Below are 18,183 nucleotides of genomic sequence, written 5' to 3'. Positions count from 1 at the left end.
CTTAAAGTCACACCTCTCAATAATAAAAGTCTTCAAGGTCAACACTCCATTACTCATGCCAAGGTTGATAAACTACAGGAAAATGCTGATAACCTGGACCTGATGCTCAAGCTAGACAAGAACAGGTTTATCAGACCTATTCATGAAAAAGTAGTGGCTATTGAGAAAGTTCAAGAAAAGCAACAGGACCAACTGAATGAGGTCCTGCAGAATCAAGCCTCTCAACAAGCACAACTCAATGAAATTCAATCTTCAGTGGAACTCCTTATTTCACTACTCCTGCCAGATGATGCCAAAAAGGGGGAGAAGGTAGTTAAGTCCAAATGCTCTACTATTCAAATACTGAAGAAGAAGGATGATAAATAAGATGACCAGGAAAACCCTAGCAAGGGGAAGGGTCGAGGTCAAGGAAAGCAAAGCAGCAAAGTTTCTTCACAAAAACTAATTTCTGACTCTAGCCAATCTTCTACACAGAAGAATTCAAATTCTGAAGCTGTAAATGCTCAAACTCTGATAGCAAGTTCTGATAATCAAAATCTGATATCAAGTTCTGATGTTCTCATTCAGTCTGAAAGTCAAGACTCTCAGAAGTTTTTACAAACTCTGAAACTTAAGGGAAGGGAGACTACTGTCTACTATAAGGATCCCAAGATTCAGACACTTGATGAAGAAATTGCTAGAAGATTATTTCTCAAGCATAATCCTGGAATGGATTTAGAGACTCTAAATGAGGAAAAAGCTAAATTTGCAGCTAAGAAGACAAATCTTAAATCTAAAGCTTCTAATGCAAAGAAACCTCCAAGGCCTAAGGTAAAAGACATTATGATCAAGGAAAGGTCAACTTCTGAGGCTTCAAAGCTCAAGACAAAATCACAAGTTGAAATTGATCTCAAAGCAAAAGGGAAAGCAAAGATTGATGAACCAATAAAGAAGTAGGAGATGAAGATTACTCAAGTCCTGATGAAACCTGTATGCAAGTTGGTTCAAGTTTTTGATGATGCTGCTGCTGAAAATGAAACTGTTGAAACTCTTAAAAGAAAGAAGATAACAGAAGAATCTAAGACAACCTCTGACATAGCTCAAGTTGTTCAGAGTGAAGACATTTTAGAACAGCAAGTTATAAATGAAATAGCAAATCCTGATCAAGTCATTAAGACATCAACCTCTGACAGAGCTCAAGTTGATTTGAACAAGATGACAGTTACTGATAAGAAGAAACTCCTATGGAAAAATGTTAAACCATCAGATCCTAAGAAAAGTCAACTGCTATCTGATTTAATGACTATTGGATTGAAAGCCAGAGAAGCAAGAGATATAGATGGATTAGGTTCTGAAGAAGCCAAGATCAAAACAGAAGTTGAAGTAATTACCAGAGATCCATTCTTATTAACTGACAAACCTCTTGAGGAAGTTACACAGAAATACCTTGACAAGGTTATATCTGTTCGAGTGGTACTGGATGCTCATGATAAAAGTAATGTCAAAAAAAAGTTGATTCTATTTCTTGAAGATGGAAGAACATACAGAATGTCAGAATCAGATGTGCTGAACAAATCTCTGAAAGAACTTCAATTCTTTCATTATCTTTTAGAGATAAAGTCTGAGATTACCAGAAGATAGTCAAATTTTATAATGAAGACCATAAGGGATAAAGCCAGAATCTCTGGATCAAGGGTTACAAAATTTATTCCAAAGATAGTTGAAGATGATGGAAGTGAAATTCCAATGAAGAAGAATTCTACTAAACTTGAAGTTATTCTGAAAGAGAAATGTATGTGCTATAATGAAGACTCATCTCATCCAAGAGTAATCAGACTTGGTGATGGATTGGAAAGAAATCACATCTCAGCACTTAGGACTGCAATCTACCAGATTGGAAGTCAAGATGAAGAAATGAAGCAAGTTAAGGCTACATTAGCTCAAGTCCTGAGAAATGCAGAAGAAAAGTTGATATCAAACTTCGTCAAGAATCATTTTGGATTCAGATTAATTCAGTAAGATTGGTAAAAGCTGCAAGGATTGTAAGTTGTAGTTAGTTATCTAAATAAACTCTCATTGCATTTGTACTTAAATATTTTTGACATCATCAAATCCATTAACTTGTATATTTTTCATAAATTACAAGTTGGGGGAGATTGTTAGATATATTTGAGATGTCATGTCTAATCTGTTGTGTTTAGTTTCAGAACTTAATATCAGGACTTATCAGTACTTACTGGAAATCAGAACTTACTGAAGTCAGAACTTATATCAGAACTTAAGGCCGTCAGGATTTATATCAGGACTTAAGTGCGGGTACTTCAGATAAGGAATGCGACTGATTTACAGGAGAGGATCTGGACTAAAACAAAAGAATATATGAATGAAGAGTTGGACAGCTAGAAGACTTGTAGAAGATAATATCTGATTGATATATTTTAGGAGATAGAATTATGTTCAATATCAATTAGAAGATATCTTGTAACCGTGTACTATATAAACACAGCTTAGGATTTACACTATATGTGTTATCATTCACGAGAACATTATTCATTGTAACATAGCAGCTCTTAGTGATATTGTTCATCACCGAGAGAGTAGTTTAACCTACTTTGTAATAGAGCTTATTATATTGAATAAACTTGATTACTGTTACATACTTATGTTCTAAATCGATTTGATTGTATAAACACTATATTCAACCCTCTTCTATAGTGTTGTGTGACCTAACAGAAACTTGAACTTGCTGGATTAGAATCAGATTTAGATGAGGACAATGCTACCCTATCTTTCAGATTTCAAAACCTTTCATCTAATTCTTCTCCAAGACCAGTTGTTCCATCAACTGAAAATACACAGCTGCTAATACTAGTGCAAATCCCAGACTAAAGAAAAGAAGATTGGTAAAAGCCTATTACAATCGGCCTTTACTCAAGATTAAACAGGAAATTGCTGAGGAGACACAGAGTGCATCAAATCCAAATTATGACATTCAGTCTACTGTTGAGGCACTTGTAGAACCGTCTGAAACTCCAGTCACGCAATATCACAAGAGAGCGAGGGAAGTCTCTTATGAGCAAGTAGAAGCTAGTGTCAAGAGGCTGCAAGGGAAAGCACTTTTCCCTGGATCAAGCACACAAGAACCTGTATCTCAAAGGGGTACAGAAGCTACATCTCCTGATCCAATCCCACAAGAACCTGCACCATAAAGTGGTGCAGCAGATATTGAAGAGCTAGAGCCTCTGAGTCTATTACTGCAATTGTGGAGAAGAGTACACAAGAACCTGGTTGTCAAAGTCATCCAGCAACCCCTGATTCTTCAGCTACACAAGAACCATTCCGTCAAAGTTATAATGCAAGCCTTACTCCTGCTGCAGTGACTCTTATTATTGATGCTGAAGGCAGAGTTCATCCATCTCAACTGTCTACTGATATTTTATCAGTACCAAAACTGAATGTTTGCACGGAATCTGCATCTTCAGATTCACAAGGTATAAATACTGTTATTACTTTATCAGCATTTATTCTAAATACTGATTCAGTCTTTTCAGCATTTAGTTTTCATGATATAAATCATGTTGGTATGATTACTTCTAGACCTTATTTAAGGACTACCTCTATTTGTATGACCACAGATCACCCTTCTTTAGCCACCTATTATTTATGTAGGATAATGATTTTTTTGTGAGATGTGTGAAAAGATTGAGAGAAAAACAGAATTTAAGAGAGGCAGGATCCTTCCTGGCAAAAGGAGAGGTAGATGAGAGATAGGATGTAGTAATCCTTGTAAGGAAGCTCTGACTATTAAAAGTCATGAGATGTGTGGTGTGATGAGTAGTGAGACTACTTTAAAAGAATAGAGAGATTAGGTTTTAATTGCTATATGTTTGCAGGTGCTCAGAGTACTAAAGAAATATATGCTGAACAACAGTCTTTTGAACATCAAGAAAACTCTGATGTATCAAGGGTTATTAATCTCCCTGCAAGTCTAAGTACTGATACTTTCTTGCAGTCCATACATTCTACTATTTCACCACATGAGACAATCCTTGTTCTTGTTAAAAAATAGTCCATTTAGTCTACTTTACCATCACCTGAGAAAATCCCAGTTGTTGTTGAAGATGTAGTATCACAACAGTCCATTCATAAAGTTTCATCCATTTCAGAATCACCACAGCATGTTACAGGAACTAAGGTTCTGGAAGTTAATTTCGAAGCTCCAATTCATTTATCTACAATACTTAAATATATGGAGTTAAATGCTGAAGGTGTGGAAGCTTCTGAAGCTACTGGATCACATATTGCACCAATTTCTAATTCTATTATACATGCTGAAGCTGGTGATGAAGTTCAGCAATTAGTGCAAAAATTCGGTTGCTAATGAAGAATCTAATGATGGTGAAGAAGCTAATGTTTCTAATGCTATTACAGATCCTGAGGATGATCTTTTCTTCCTTGAAGATGTGCCAGTGCATATGAGACAACAGAAAATAAAAGAGTTGGATGCTAAGAAGAAGCATGATTATTTTGATAATCTCTGGAATGCTCATTGGAAAGATTATACATATCCTATTTCCAGAACACATGCTGTTGCACATCTGGAAATAGCAGAACAGAAGATTATAAATCCTGATATGCTCAATCATCTGAAAGCATCAACTTTAGTTGTTAGATCCTTACACATAGCTCATGAAGCAACTACTACTAAAATCAATCAAATTAAAGAATCATTGATTGCTTCAAAGCTGACTACTCATCAGGAAATTCAGAAACAAATTGCACCAATAGTTGTCAGACAAACTGCAACTGAAGCTAGTCAAGCTAGATTGGAAGCTAAATAAGTTCAATTGTCTGATCAACTTACATAAGTACAAAATTCAATGGAGCTTATTCTTTCTCTATTTTTTGGTGATGATGCCAAAAAAGGGGGAGAGAATTATTAAATCTAAATGCAAGCAGCTGACATTGATAAGTACTGATGATGAAAATTCTGATGGAGGTAATAAGGGGGACAGAAGGAAAGTAAAGTAGAAGAGGTGAAGAGCTAGTTAGAGTTAGTGGTTCATCAAAAGTAATCACTAGATTTCAATCTAGACAAGGTGGAGAAAGTAAGGGGAATGAAAGAAGAGTAAAGATTTGATTGTGACTATAAAAATTCAAAAATTTGCACAAGTCACAACTGCTGCTGATGAAGACCAAGGTATTCTGGTGATAGAAGCCGGTGCTGAAGCAAATCAATATCTTCAAACTCTGAAAGTTAAAGGAAGAAAGACAACTATGTTCTACAAGGATCCAAAGATTCAATTATTTGACTCTGAGGTAAGTAGAAGAATATTTTCAAAAGAAAATCCTTGAGTTGATCTTGAACAACTAAGGTAAATGGAGGAAAACTTCAAGAATTCCATGAAGACATCAAATGTTGGTATTGCTGTTATTTCTCAAGTACTTTATGAAGATAATCCTTCTAACAGACCTATTACATGTCTTCTTTCTTATATTGCTTCCTTGGATGACCTCCATGTGGGATTACCCTTCCTTGATCTTCAATCTTCGTGTCTTCATCTACATTACACGAATAAATATAAAAACTAATCTAATGTACTTACAAGAAGAACTCGAGTTACATCTGAGATTCAATAATTACAAGATCAAATGACATGCAAGTCGTATTAAAAAAACAAAACCATTAACCTAAGCTCATAAACCATAACCATCCACCATGCTCAATTAACATATAAGAACATGTTAAAACACATAATTTGATCTTAATATATCATAACCATCATTATCTAATCATAAAAATCAAATATGGCAAAAATCAGAAAATTCGAAATTAAATCTAATAACATTAAATCGCAGATTACTGGGCCTAAACGCCGTCAAATATCTTACAGATTAGTCGCTGATAGCTTTATCTATCAGTTTTGTTCAGACACTTAATTACCTAGGCTGAGCATTCGGTCGGTTCGGTCCAAAACCGAACCGAATAGACCGAAAAACCGAATTATCATATTTTCTTGGACCGAACCGGACCGAAATTTTACTATGGACCGGACCGGACCGAAATAATTCGGTTCGGTTCGGGTGTGGACCAAATGGAACAAATTCTTTGAAAAAAATAAAATTATATTAAAATTTTAAACCAAAAATTATAAAATCTAAAATATAATTAAATTAAGGTGATATGTAGAGTTCTAAAAGTGTATAAATACAATTATAAATTAAAATCTATGATTAAAATTTTTAAGATATATGTAAAAGATATAATATAAAATTATGATATTTATGATTTGGACTATTCGGACTATTCGGTCCGGACCGAAATATTTTTTATAAGGACCGAACCGAATTTTATTTCGGTCTATTCGATCCGGACCGAATAGATCAAATTTTCTGAAAAATCAGGACCGGACCGAACCGAATTAGCACGGTTCGGTTCGGTTTTTCGGTTTCGGTTTTTCAGTTTCGGTTCGTTTTTGCTCAGCCCTGTGATTACCTATCGAATAGGGTATTTGTTTGCGAAATTCGGACACCGGACCCAGATTTCAGCAAATCCACTGTATCCGATTCAGAATCGTATCAAATACGATTTTTATAATATGAACAAACACATAACATATATATATCAGTATATATATAGATTATATAATTATCATATATTTATACAACTCTCACGAATATCATATATTCAAAATATATACATACATACGTATATATAAACAAAACAACATGCAAAACATACAAAATCGCATACATAAAAGTCATGGAATATTGTATACATGCTATCATCGTAAAACCAGTAAACACATAAATAAATTAAACACTTTTTGCAAGTAGCTTTGATGTCATTGAAGGGTTTCGAGCACATAAACGCAACGGAAACAGTAATTAAAAACGTGCAAAACCAGAATTTTCGAAACTCACCGCAAGATCCATGTGTAAAACAGGTATTTCATTCGTAGATCAGATTGTTTACCTTAAGAAGCTTTACAAATTGATTGAATAATGGAGATCCAAAGATTGTTCAATCACCACGCATCCCGCTCTCGCGATCTACGCTCTATCGTTATCCACATGAATGCTTGAACTCAAGGATTGGATGTGTACTAGCACAAACTCGTTTATTTTTACTCTCTCCATCTTCTCTCTTGGTGGCTAGGATTTTAGTAAAAGTCTTATCTTAAAAATCAGGCACAAGAGATATTATATAGAGAGTAGAATAACGAATTATAACTCTTAACTAATTAGGAGTTATTATTAATTCAAAATTCCTATTTGTATAATAATTAAGTCATACTTAATTATTTAACAACTGAATTTCATTATTAATATTAGTAAATTCGAATATTATTATTTATTTATTTAATTAAGTCATACTTAATTAATATTATAAATAATTTGAATTACTTTAATATAATTTAAATCTAATTTAAATTAAATAATCCTTCAAGCATTTTTTGTGTGTGACCCTATAGATTATTATTATGTTGGCAACGAATTTAAAATTTAATTTAAAATCGTAAATAATGAGCGGCATATAATAGTACATCATTACTACCCAAGTAATAATAATTCAATCGGTGATCGATTTAACCTTTTATGAATAATGTACAATGTAATATAATCCTTTTAACCACATATTATAGATTAAACTAGAGCCATGTAATGTGTCATCTTCATCAATGTTTAATCCAGGTTTCCTTGATCAATGAGTAGACTGTCATATCAAATCAACATTTGAGCGTTGCCACACATTTCATAGTCTAGCTCACTGTTAGGGCGAAAACACGCACTAATATTCACGCAAGTATACGCGTTCGCAAGTAATATAGAATACTTTCTAGTTCGTTCCCTCAGAGACTCAGACTAAATTATTGTCTAATTAAACTCACTCACCAATGTATGATTACTTCTTAATGTTAAGATAATAACACTTAAAATTGTTGATCAAATATTAACTATAATTAACTACTTAATTAACCACTTAACTATCACTTCAAATTATCAATAATAAAACACTCATGAGATCACAACTTCGTTATTACTTCCTTCTATAGCCATTGTTATTACCTTTAGCATGTGACAGTGATGACATTAATCAAATAACACGAAACTGATAAAAGCCAACTTTCATTATACTAATACCATTCTACCAATCATCCACAATTAAGATAGAAGTTGAATAGTCATCAATTATGTTGAGTTCCTATATGTCTACAGAAATTGACAACACAACGATTTAAGCACAAGTTATTCCTTTTGATTACATAGGGCAAATAAAACTGTTAGAATTACCCACTAATCATGCACAACGTACATGAACATATGCTAGCATGGCAAGTTCTAAATCTCAAGATCCACCGTCGCTTCACAAGAGATTAACACCCTATCTTATATGTTCGCGACGCACATAAGACGAATACGCACAACCAATACTAGATATCATGCAATCATCACACACTAAAGTATTAAACAATTAACTAAAGAATTCCATAATAAATCCGTTGTAACCCCATGATCATAATTAGCCCATAATAGAACTCATCGCCATCATGGGTTCATATGAAATCATGATAAACAAACACAAGAAAATAATAACTAAACTAATTATATTAAAACATAGTACGTCACAAGAGTAAATAAGTCAAAGCAAGAAAACTAGCATCCAATGTTACAACGAAACAAGAATCACAAGAATATATGCTTCCTCTTCGTTGCGGTGTGCTAAATCGGTCTTCTTCCTTATCTCCTTCGCTCCTTGCGTAAACACAATCTAAAACATAATCTCCTTAATACTCTCCATGAAAACGTCTCAAATCTACCTATATAATAGTCCCATAAAACTCAGATTACATAGAAGTTGGAAGCCACACAGAAGTAGAAGTCTAAAATAATTCAGCTTTTTCCCCGACCCTGCGCGGCCGCTCAGCATTTCTGTGCGGGCGCGCAGGCTACTGCGCGGCCGCTCAGCATTGCTGCGCGGGCGCGCAGGACCCTACTGGAAAAATTCCAAGCTTGCTCCGTTTCTTCGCCGTAATCTGCCCATTCCTTTCCTCTCGCAATGGTGAACACATGCCAAGGCTTATTCTTGATGATTCCTCCCCCGAAATGCAACTAATACCCTGAAATGCATAAACACTAGAAAAACGCATTAAATACACAAAATACTTGATTTCAAGATACCAATTTAAGCCATTTTAAGACGTTCTAAGTGGTATAAAATGCCACTTATCACACCCCCAAACTTAAATCGATGCTTGTCCTCAAGCGTCACAGACTCAAAACAAATAAAAATATGCATGAATGCAATCTATATGAAAATGCAACGATCCCCCATACTACAATTAACCAACCAAATTGTCACATCTCAACGAATGCAGTTAGACATCTAAAGATCAATAAACTCATGCAACTGGACAAACAGCCAGAAACGTGGTGTGTGCAAATGCTTAACAGATATGCTTCGGAACTAGACCAATTACTATGACTAGACTATCCTCAAGGCAATCCTACGATTATACAAAGAATAAAAATTCTAGGCACAAAGTGATATACAACACTACAAGAACTCTGGAGCTTACTACGGAATTGTGCTTTTTATTTACAACTCAAATGCTTATTTGACCGTGCAATGAGTGAGGTCCACAAAAGACTTATACAATGGTATCCATGTAACGAGCGTTAGGTTAGCGGATCCCAGACTCTAAAAGCCTTAGGTCACTAGGCACAAAGTCCCCTAAGAACTTAATAACTCGAATACCAAAGAGCCCACTCTTAATCAATTATGCAGAAATTTTTTTTTTTTTTATAACTTCTGAGCAAGTGCATTTCGCTCCATCTTACTCAACCCTAGACTACTCGCAACATAAACGAGCCGGCTACTAGCCATTTGACGCCTAGCCACAACTAGCAACAACTTCCATATTTTTTTCTCCAACACAATTTTCTTTTTCATGTTTTTATCACTAAGAACCTATAATCGAATTCTAAGCATAATAAATAGATTGACCTTGAAAACAACCAAATCATAACAACAATCTAGCCCTTACGCATTCTTTAAGACTCAGTAGATTTACATTTGTTTCTAGCATGCATATCAACCTACACAACTTAATATCACTTTAATGCTATCACTACACTCGCATCAATATCACAATTCAGTCGATAAATCATTGTAAAAGGGATCATAGTAAATGCATGAGCTATATGACATTCATAAAAAAAACTATATGGCATAAATTATGCAACTATATGAACTAACTATCATGAATATGCAACTAAATGACACACACACAATATTCCTTTAACTACCACCCCCAAACTAAAAATCTTCACTGTCCTCAGTGAAAGTAGTAGAAAGGAACACAGGGTATACCTACTCGGAGTCATCATCATCACCCTCAGCGAGTGGAGTATCAGGCGGCGGGTATGCAGAGTCCTCACCAAAAACTGGCCACTGGATATCAGCTCCAAGGCCTCGAAAAGCAGTCCCTAACGCAAGGGTAAGCTCCTGAGCAAACCTACTCTGCGTCTCATACATGGCATCCATCCGCCGTGAAAGCCTCCTATACTGGGCATCACCCATCCCAGCACCCTCCTGAACGCACTACTAGTCGTAGGGCCTCTCGACGAACCAGCCTCACCATGCCCTTGCCTAGCCATAGTAGCACCTCGTGCTGGACGCCCTCCTGGAAGACGATAACCCAGCCCATGCTCCTCAGGCTCACCACCGGTCCACTCCTGCATCCCATTCAGAGTGCCAGAATCTATCGGAGCTGCTGGCAACTGCAACTGCTCATGAGCCGGCCAGTTCACTCCCACTGCTCGGCATAGCTTCGTAACCGTGGATGCATAAGGGATGTTCATATGCTTTGCTCCCCTCAAAAACTTCAGAATCCCTTGGTAGATAAACTCACCAAGGTCCACATAGTATTCCTCATTCAGAATTCCCCACAACAGCTGTGCTCTCTCAACTGTGACCTCGTGTGCATGTGAAGAAGGCAAAATATTAGCACATATAAATGCATTCCATGCACGGGCATACCTGTTCATGGCGATCGCCGGAAAGTGACGATACTCATTGTTGGATGGACTGCGGTTCCAAACTGTGCCCGGTCGACAGAGAGTCGCACAAATCAAATCCAAGTCAAAATCCTCAGCAGTCTTTTCATTCCAGTTCTCCTCCTCGGGATTCCTCTCTCGCTGTCCAATCACACGGCGAATCGCCGCAGGATGATAATCAACCGTCAGCCCACGGACTACAGAAAATCCATTCTTTTCAGCCTTCGCGTTCGCGTAGAACTCGCGAATAACGCTCATCGGTCCAGCTTCGGGTGACTCACAAAAAGCTATCCACCCCTTCTCTGCAATCATGGGCAACAACTCACCATCCCTCCCTGATGGTAAAAACCCCCTCTCCTTCAGAATCAGCTTCCCCAACAGCCTAGTGTACTCCTCCTCCGTAGCTCTGTCAGTTAACCGAGGCCTTGCAACAGTGCCCCTCGAAGAATCAGCAGTAGGAACTGTGCTGCTGCTGTCAATAGTGCGTGCTCTCTTGGGTGCCATTGATTCGTGAATAGAAGTGTGTAAGAACTGATTTTTGATGTTTGTGAGAGGGTTTAAGTGTAGGAAGTTTTGTGGGAGATATGTAGGATAGGTGTATGTATATATAGGGTATGGATTAGATTAGGGTTTGGGAATTAAGGGATAAACTCATGGGGTAGTGGGAACAATTCGTGGGTTTATGGGCTAAAACTATTTTTGTGTTTTTATTTTTTTTTATTTTTTTTTTTTCTGAACTGCAAAAAAAAAAAATCTGGAACTCGACCCCTGCGCGGCCGCTCAGCCTAGCTGCGCGGGCGCGCAGAGGGTCTCTGGAAAAATAAAATTTTCAGCCCCTGTTTTCTGATTTTTTTTGTGTTTTTGGATAGGTTATTAACTTCTAAGGGTTCCTGTAACAACAATTCATGGGTTGCCTCCCACGCAGCGCTTCTTTTTCGTCATTAGCTTGACGTTCCGTACCTTTCTCAAGTAGTCAACAAAATGGCACTAACCACCTCTCGGTTTGCCATGTCCCCATAGTAGTGTTTCAACCGCTGACCGTTAACCTTGAATGCTTGGTCCGAATCATTCTCAAAAATTTCCACCGCTCCATGTGGAAACACAGTTTTGACAATAAAAGGTCCAGACCACCTTGATTTCAACTTCCCAGGAAAAAGTCGGAGCCGAGAGTTGAATAAAAGAACTTGTTGCCCTGGCACAAATAACTTAGGATGTAGCTTCCTATCGTGCCACCTCTTCACCTTTTCCTTATACATTTTGTTATTCTCGTACGCTTGAAGTCGAAATTCATCAAGTTCATTAAGCTGAAGCATTCTTTTCTTACCAGCTGCATCTAAATCCAGGTTCAATTTCTTCAATGCCCAGTAGGCCTTATGCTCAAGCTCCGCCGGTAGATGACATCCCTTACCGTACACCAACTGAAACGGTGACATCCCAAGTGGAGTTTTGTATGCTGTTCTGTAAGCCCAAACAGCTTCATCGAGCTTTAAAGACCAATCCTTCCTTGACGGACAAACAACCTTCTCTAGAATGCGCTTTATTTCTCTGTTAGACACTTCCGCTTGACCATTTGTTTGCGGATGATAGGCAGTAGCTACTCGATGATTCACATTATAACGCTGCATCATAGAAGTGAACTTACGGTTGCAAAAATGCGATCCTTCATCACTTATGATTACCCGAGGCGTTCCAAACCTTGTGAAAATTTGCTTATGAAGAAAATTTAGTACTACCTTTGCATCATTTGTCGGTAAAGCTTTAACTTCGACCCATTTTGAGACATAATCGACTGCCAACAAGATGTACTGATTATTGCAAGACGAGATAATAGGCCCCATGAAATCGATTCCCCACACATCGAAGACCTCGACTTCAAGCATCACATTTAATGGCATCTCATCCTTCCTTGACAAATTTCCCACTCTTTGGCAACGATCACACCTTAAAACAAACTGATGAGCATCCTTGAATAAAGTAGGCCAGAAAAAACCTGCTTGCAGAATACGAGCTGCCGTCTTCTCACCTCCATAGTGTCCACCATAAACCGTGGAATGGCAGTCTCGTAATATCCCCTCCGTCTCACAGAACGGGATACATCTCCTGATGATCTGGTCAGCTCCCTGTCTAAACAAATATGGTTCATCCCACATATACCACTTCACCTCATGCAGAAACTTCTTCTTTTGCGCGGATGTCAAATTAAGAGGCATTATATTGCTGACAAGATAGTTTACAATATCTACAAACCATGGTTCTGCCTCCTGAATTGCAAACAACTGCTCATCCGGAAAAGATTCATTGATTAATGTCCTATCTTGTGAAGTAGAATCGGGATTCTCCAACCTAGAGAGATGGTCAGCTACTTGATTCTCGGTACCTTTTCTATCTTTGATCTCTAACTCAAATTCCTGAAGTAAAAGCACCCAACGAATGAGTCTCGGCTTCGAATCCTTCTTAGAAACCAAATAGCGAATAGCTGCATGATCAGTGAATACTGTTACTTTCGTACCAAGCAGATAAGATCGAAATTTCTCAAAGCCAAAGACTATAGCCAAAAGCTCCTTCTCAGTAGTGGTGTAGTTCAATTGGGCACCATTTAAAGTCTTACTCGCATAGTAGACCACATGGAAGAGATTTTTCTTGCGCTGTCCTAGAACTGCACCTACCGCATAATCACTCGCATCACACATCATCTCAAACGGTTTTGTCCAATCTGGTGCTGTAATAACTGGTGCAGTGATCAAACTCTTCTTGAGAGTCTCGAATGCTGCCAAACATTCATCATCAAATTTGAAAGGCACATCTTTCTCAAGCAAATTGCACAATGGCTTAGATATCTTTGAAAAGTCCTTGATGAATCGCCGATAAAAACCCGCATGACCAAGAAAACTACGGATTCCTTTCACAGAATTGGGTGGGGGAAGATTTTCAATGACTCCCACCTTGGCCTTGTCCACCTCCAGACCCTTGCTAGAGACCTTATGCCCAAGGATAATGCCTTCACGCACCATAAAATGACATTTCTCCCAATTAAGCACCAAATTAGTTTCCACGCATCTTTTGAGTACGGCGCGCAGATTATTCAAACATTCATCATATGAGTTTCCAAAGACGGAGAAGTCATCCATGAACACTTCGACGTTATTTTCAATCATGTCAGAGAATATAGCCATCATACATCTCTGAAAGGTGGTCGGGGCGCCACATAACCCAAACGAAACTCTACGAAAAGCAAATGTGCCAAATGGACAAGTGAAGGTAGTCTTTTCCTGATCCTCTGGTGCAATACAAATCTGATTATACCCGGAATAACCATCCAGAAGACAAAAATACTCATGTCCCGCCAATCTGTCAAGCATTTGATCAATAAATGGAAGAGGAAAGTGATCCTTCCTTGTGGCTTTGTTCAATTTCCTATAATCCATGCATACTCTCCATCCTGTAACTGTTCGAGTAGGGATGAGCTCATTCTTTTCATTTGTGACCACAGTGATACCTCCTTTCTTAGGTACACATTGTACGGGGCTCACCCACGAGCTGTCAGAAATAGGATAAATGATGCCTGCATCTAGCCATTTCAGAATTTTTTTCTTCACCACCTCCTTCATGATGGGATTCAGTCTTCGTTGCTGTTCCACAGTTGGCTTACTACCTTCCTCTAGCAGAATTTTATGCATACAATATGAAGGACTTATCCCCTTGATGTCTGCTATGGTCCATCCTATAGCCGATTTGAATTCTCTCAAAATCCTTAAGAGCTTGTCTTCCTCACTACCTGAAAGGTCAGCTGAAATAATAACAGGTAACGTAGATGAATCACCTAAAAAAGCATACCTCAAGTGTTCAGGTAGTGGTTTGAGCTCCAAGGTAGGTGCTTCCTCTATTGATGGTTTGAGCTTCCCTTCAGCATTCTTAAGGTTAGAAGTACCAAGAGATTCAAATGGTATGTCCAGCTTTCGCTTCCAGGGAGAAGCGTTCAGATATTGTAATTGCTCATTGCTATCTTCATCATCACTGTCAAATTCCCCCACTAAGGCCTTTTCCAATGCATCAGACATTAGCATGTGCTCGAGTTCCGAAGTAACTGCGGAATCAATCACATCCACTTTTAAGCACTCCTCATCTTCTGTAGGGAATTTCATTGCCTTGAATACGTTGAAGGTCACATCCTGATCTTGGACCCGCATAGTAAGTTCCCCTTTTTGTACATCTATCAAGGTACGGCCAGTAGCCAAGAAAGGCCTCCCCAAGATTATGGGAATCTTCTTATCTTCCTCAAAATCCAGAATAACAAAATCTGCTGGAAAGAAGAGCTTATCCACCTTGACGAGCACATCCTCAACTATGCCCCTTGGGTAAGTAATGGAACGGTCCGCCAATTGTAGCGACATGTATGTGGGTTTTGGATCAGGCAGATCCAGCTTTTTAAAGATCGACAAGGGCATCAGATTAATGCTTGCTCCCAAATCACAAAGGCACTTGTCAAAAGTTAGATTGCCAATGGTGCAAGGAATGGTGAAGCTTCCTGGATCTTTCAGTTTTGGTGGTAACTTTTGTTGCAGAACCGCGCTGTATTCTTCCGTGAGAGCAACGGTTTCAAGGTCATCCAGTTTCACCTTCCTTGAAAGAATAGTCTTCATAAACTTCGCATAACTAGGCATTTGTTCCAGAGCCTCAGCGAAAGGTATATTGATGTGAAGTTTCTTGAACACCTCCAGAAACTTCCCGAACTGTCTATCCAGCTTTTGTTGCTGCAATCTCTTAGGAAAAGGTGGTGGAGGATAGAGCTGTTTCTCCCCTGTATTAGCCTCAGGTAGAGTGTGTTCAACAGTAGTCTTCTTTGGTTCCGCCGCTTTCTCCTTTTTCTTAGATTCTTCATCTCTAACTTCAGCTTCGACTTCTTTTGCCTTTTCAGCATCAGCCACTTTTCCAGACCTTAAGGTAATAGCCTTGACTTGCTCTTTAGCTTCCTTCCTGCCTGGTACTTCCGTGTCACTGGGAAGAGTGCCAGGTTGATGATTGAGCACTGCATTGGCTAATTGACCGATTTGATTTTCCAAGGTCTTAATAGAAACCGCCTGACTCTTGCACAACAGCTTAAGTTCCTCAAAATCAGCACTAGTAGGTGCAGTTGCACTTCCCTGTTGAGGATATGATTGCCTTGTAGCATACTGTTGTGGTTGCTGGAATCCAGGTGGGTTAAACTGTTTACTCACCCCTTGCTGATATGGTGGCTGAATAGCATTCTGATTATTCCCCCAGCTGAAATTTGGATGATTTCTGTTATTAGGATGATAGGTCGCTGGCACAGGCTGCTGTTGTCGCTGATAATTATTCACATACTGAACAGATTCGTTGACAAGAGAACACTGATCCGTAGCATGAGAACCTGCACAAAGCTCACAAACCATAGCTCCTCCAGCTGCTGCATCGAGCATGGGCCGAGATTGGGCCCCCAAACCATTATAAAAACCAGTGATTACCATCCAATCCGGCATTCCATGATGTGGACATTTTCTCAACATTTCCTTGTAGCGTTCCCAAGCCTCGCACATAGATTCTGTAGGTTGCTGCGCAAACTGAGTAAGAGCACTCCTCATAGCAGCAGTCTTTGCCATTGGATAAAACTTCACCAGAAACTTTTGCGCAAGATCTTGCCACGTAGTGATGGACCCAGCTGGTTCAGAATGTAACCAGTCTTTAGCCTTATCCTTTAGTGAGAATGGGAAAAGCCTCAACTTGATAGCCTCATCAGTCACGCCATTATACTTAAAAGTGCTGCAGATCTCAAAAAAATTTCTTATGTGCATGTTGGGGTCTTCAGTTGCCGCTCCTCCAAAAGAAACAGAATTCTGCACCATCTGAATAGTGCCCGGCTTGATTTCAAAGGTGTTAGCTTGAATAGCCGGATGAAGGATGCTTGACTGAATATCATCAATTTTAGGCCGAGAAAAATCCATAAGAGCTGGATCAGCTTGAACAATACGATCTCCCATGTTTACTGGTTCTTTCTGCTCAGTTCCTGAATCCGAATCCTCAAAATCTAACTTCTCCGGAATATCAAGAACTTCGTTTGTCTCCTCAGTTGTATCTAAAGTCCTCTTGCGAGCACGAGAACGAGTTTGCATAAACGCTTGCTAAAGTACCTGAAACACAACCGAAAAGAGTAAGTAACTACTACGTCCTAATCACTGAGTCCTAATGACCAATGATGGTAAGTACATAAACTAAACAAATACGCCGAGTCCCCGGCAGCGGCGCCAAAAACTTATTAGGGTGAAAACACGCACTAATATTCACGCAAGTATACGCGTTCACAAGTAATATAGAATACTTTCTAGTTCGTTCCCTCAGAGACTCAGACTAAATTATTGTCTAATTAAACTCACTCACCAATGTATGATTACTTCTCAATGTTAAGATAATAACACTTAAAATTGTTGATCAAATATTAACTATAATTAACTACTTAATTAACCACTTAACTATCACTTCAAATTATCAATAATAAAACACTCATGAGATCACAACTTCGTTATTACTTCCTTCTATAGCCATTGTTATTACCTTTAGCATGTGACAGTGATGACATTAATCGAATAACACGAAACTGATAAAAGCCAACTTTCATTGTACTAATACCATTCTACCAATCATCCACAATTAAGATAGAAGTTGAATAGTCATCAATTATGTTGAGTTCCTATATGTCTACAGAAATTGACAACACAACGATTTAAGCACAAGTTATTCCTTTTGATTACATAGGGAAAATAAAACTGTTAGAATTACCCACTAATCATGCACAACGTACATGAACCTATGCTAGCATGGCAAGTTCTAAATCTCAAGATCCACCGTCGCTTCACAAGAGATTAACACCCTATCTTATATGTTCGCGACGCACATAAGATGAATACGCACAACCAATACTAGATATCATGCAATCATCACACACTAAAGTATTAAACAATTAACTAAAGAATTCCATAATAAATCCGTTGTAACCCCATGATCACAATTAGCCCATAATAGAACTCATCGCCATCATGGGTTCATATGAAATCATGATAAACAAACACAAGAAAATAATAACTAAACTAATTATATTAAAACAGAGTACGTCACAAGAGTAAATAAGTC

At 38.2% G+C, this 18,183-nt stretch overlaps 1 non-coding gene across 1 annotated transcript; it reads left to right on the top strand.

Moving 5' to 3' along the window:
* Positions 1-16,536: 16,536 nt before the first annotated feature.
* Positions 16,537-16,643, top strand: LOC141687852 (small nucleolar RNA R71). The gene has a single exon (XR_012561331.1). It is a non-coding gene; the product is annotated as a small nucleolar RNA R71 (small nucleolar RNA).
* The last annotated feature ends 1,540 nt before the right edge of the window (positions 16,644-18,183 follow it).

The sequence above is a fragment of the Apium graveolens genome, chromosome 9 (assembly GCF_009905375.1).
Source record: "Apium graveolens cultivar Ventura chromosome 9, ASM990537v1, whole genome shotgun sequence".
Taxonomy (NCBI): Eukaryota; Viridiplantae; Streptophyta; class Magnoliopsida; order Apiales; family Apiaceae; genus Apium; species Apium graveolens.
The sequence above is the reverse complement of the archived record's forward strand: the minus strand, read 5'-3'. Positions and strand labels throughout refer to the sequence as shown.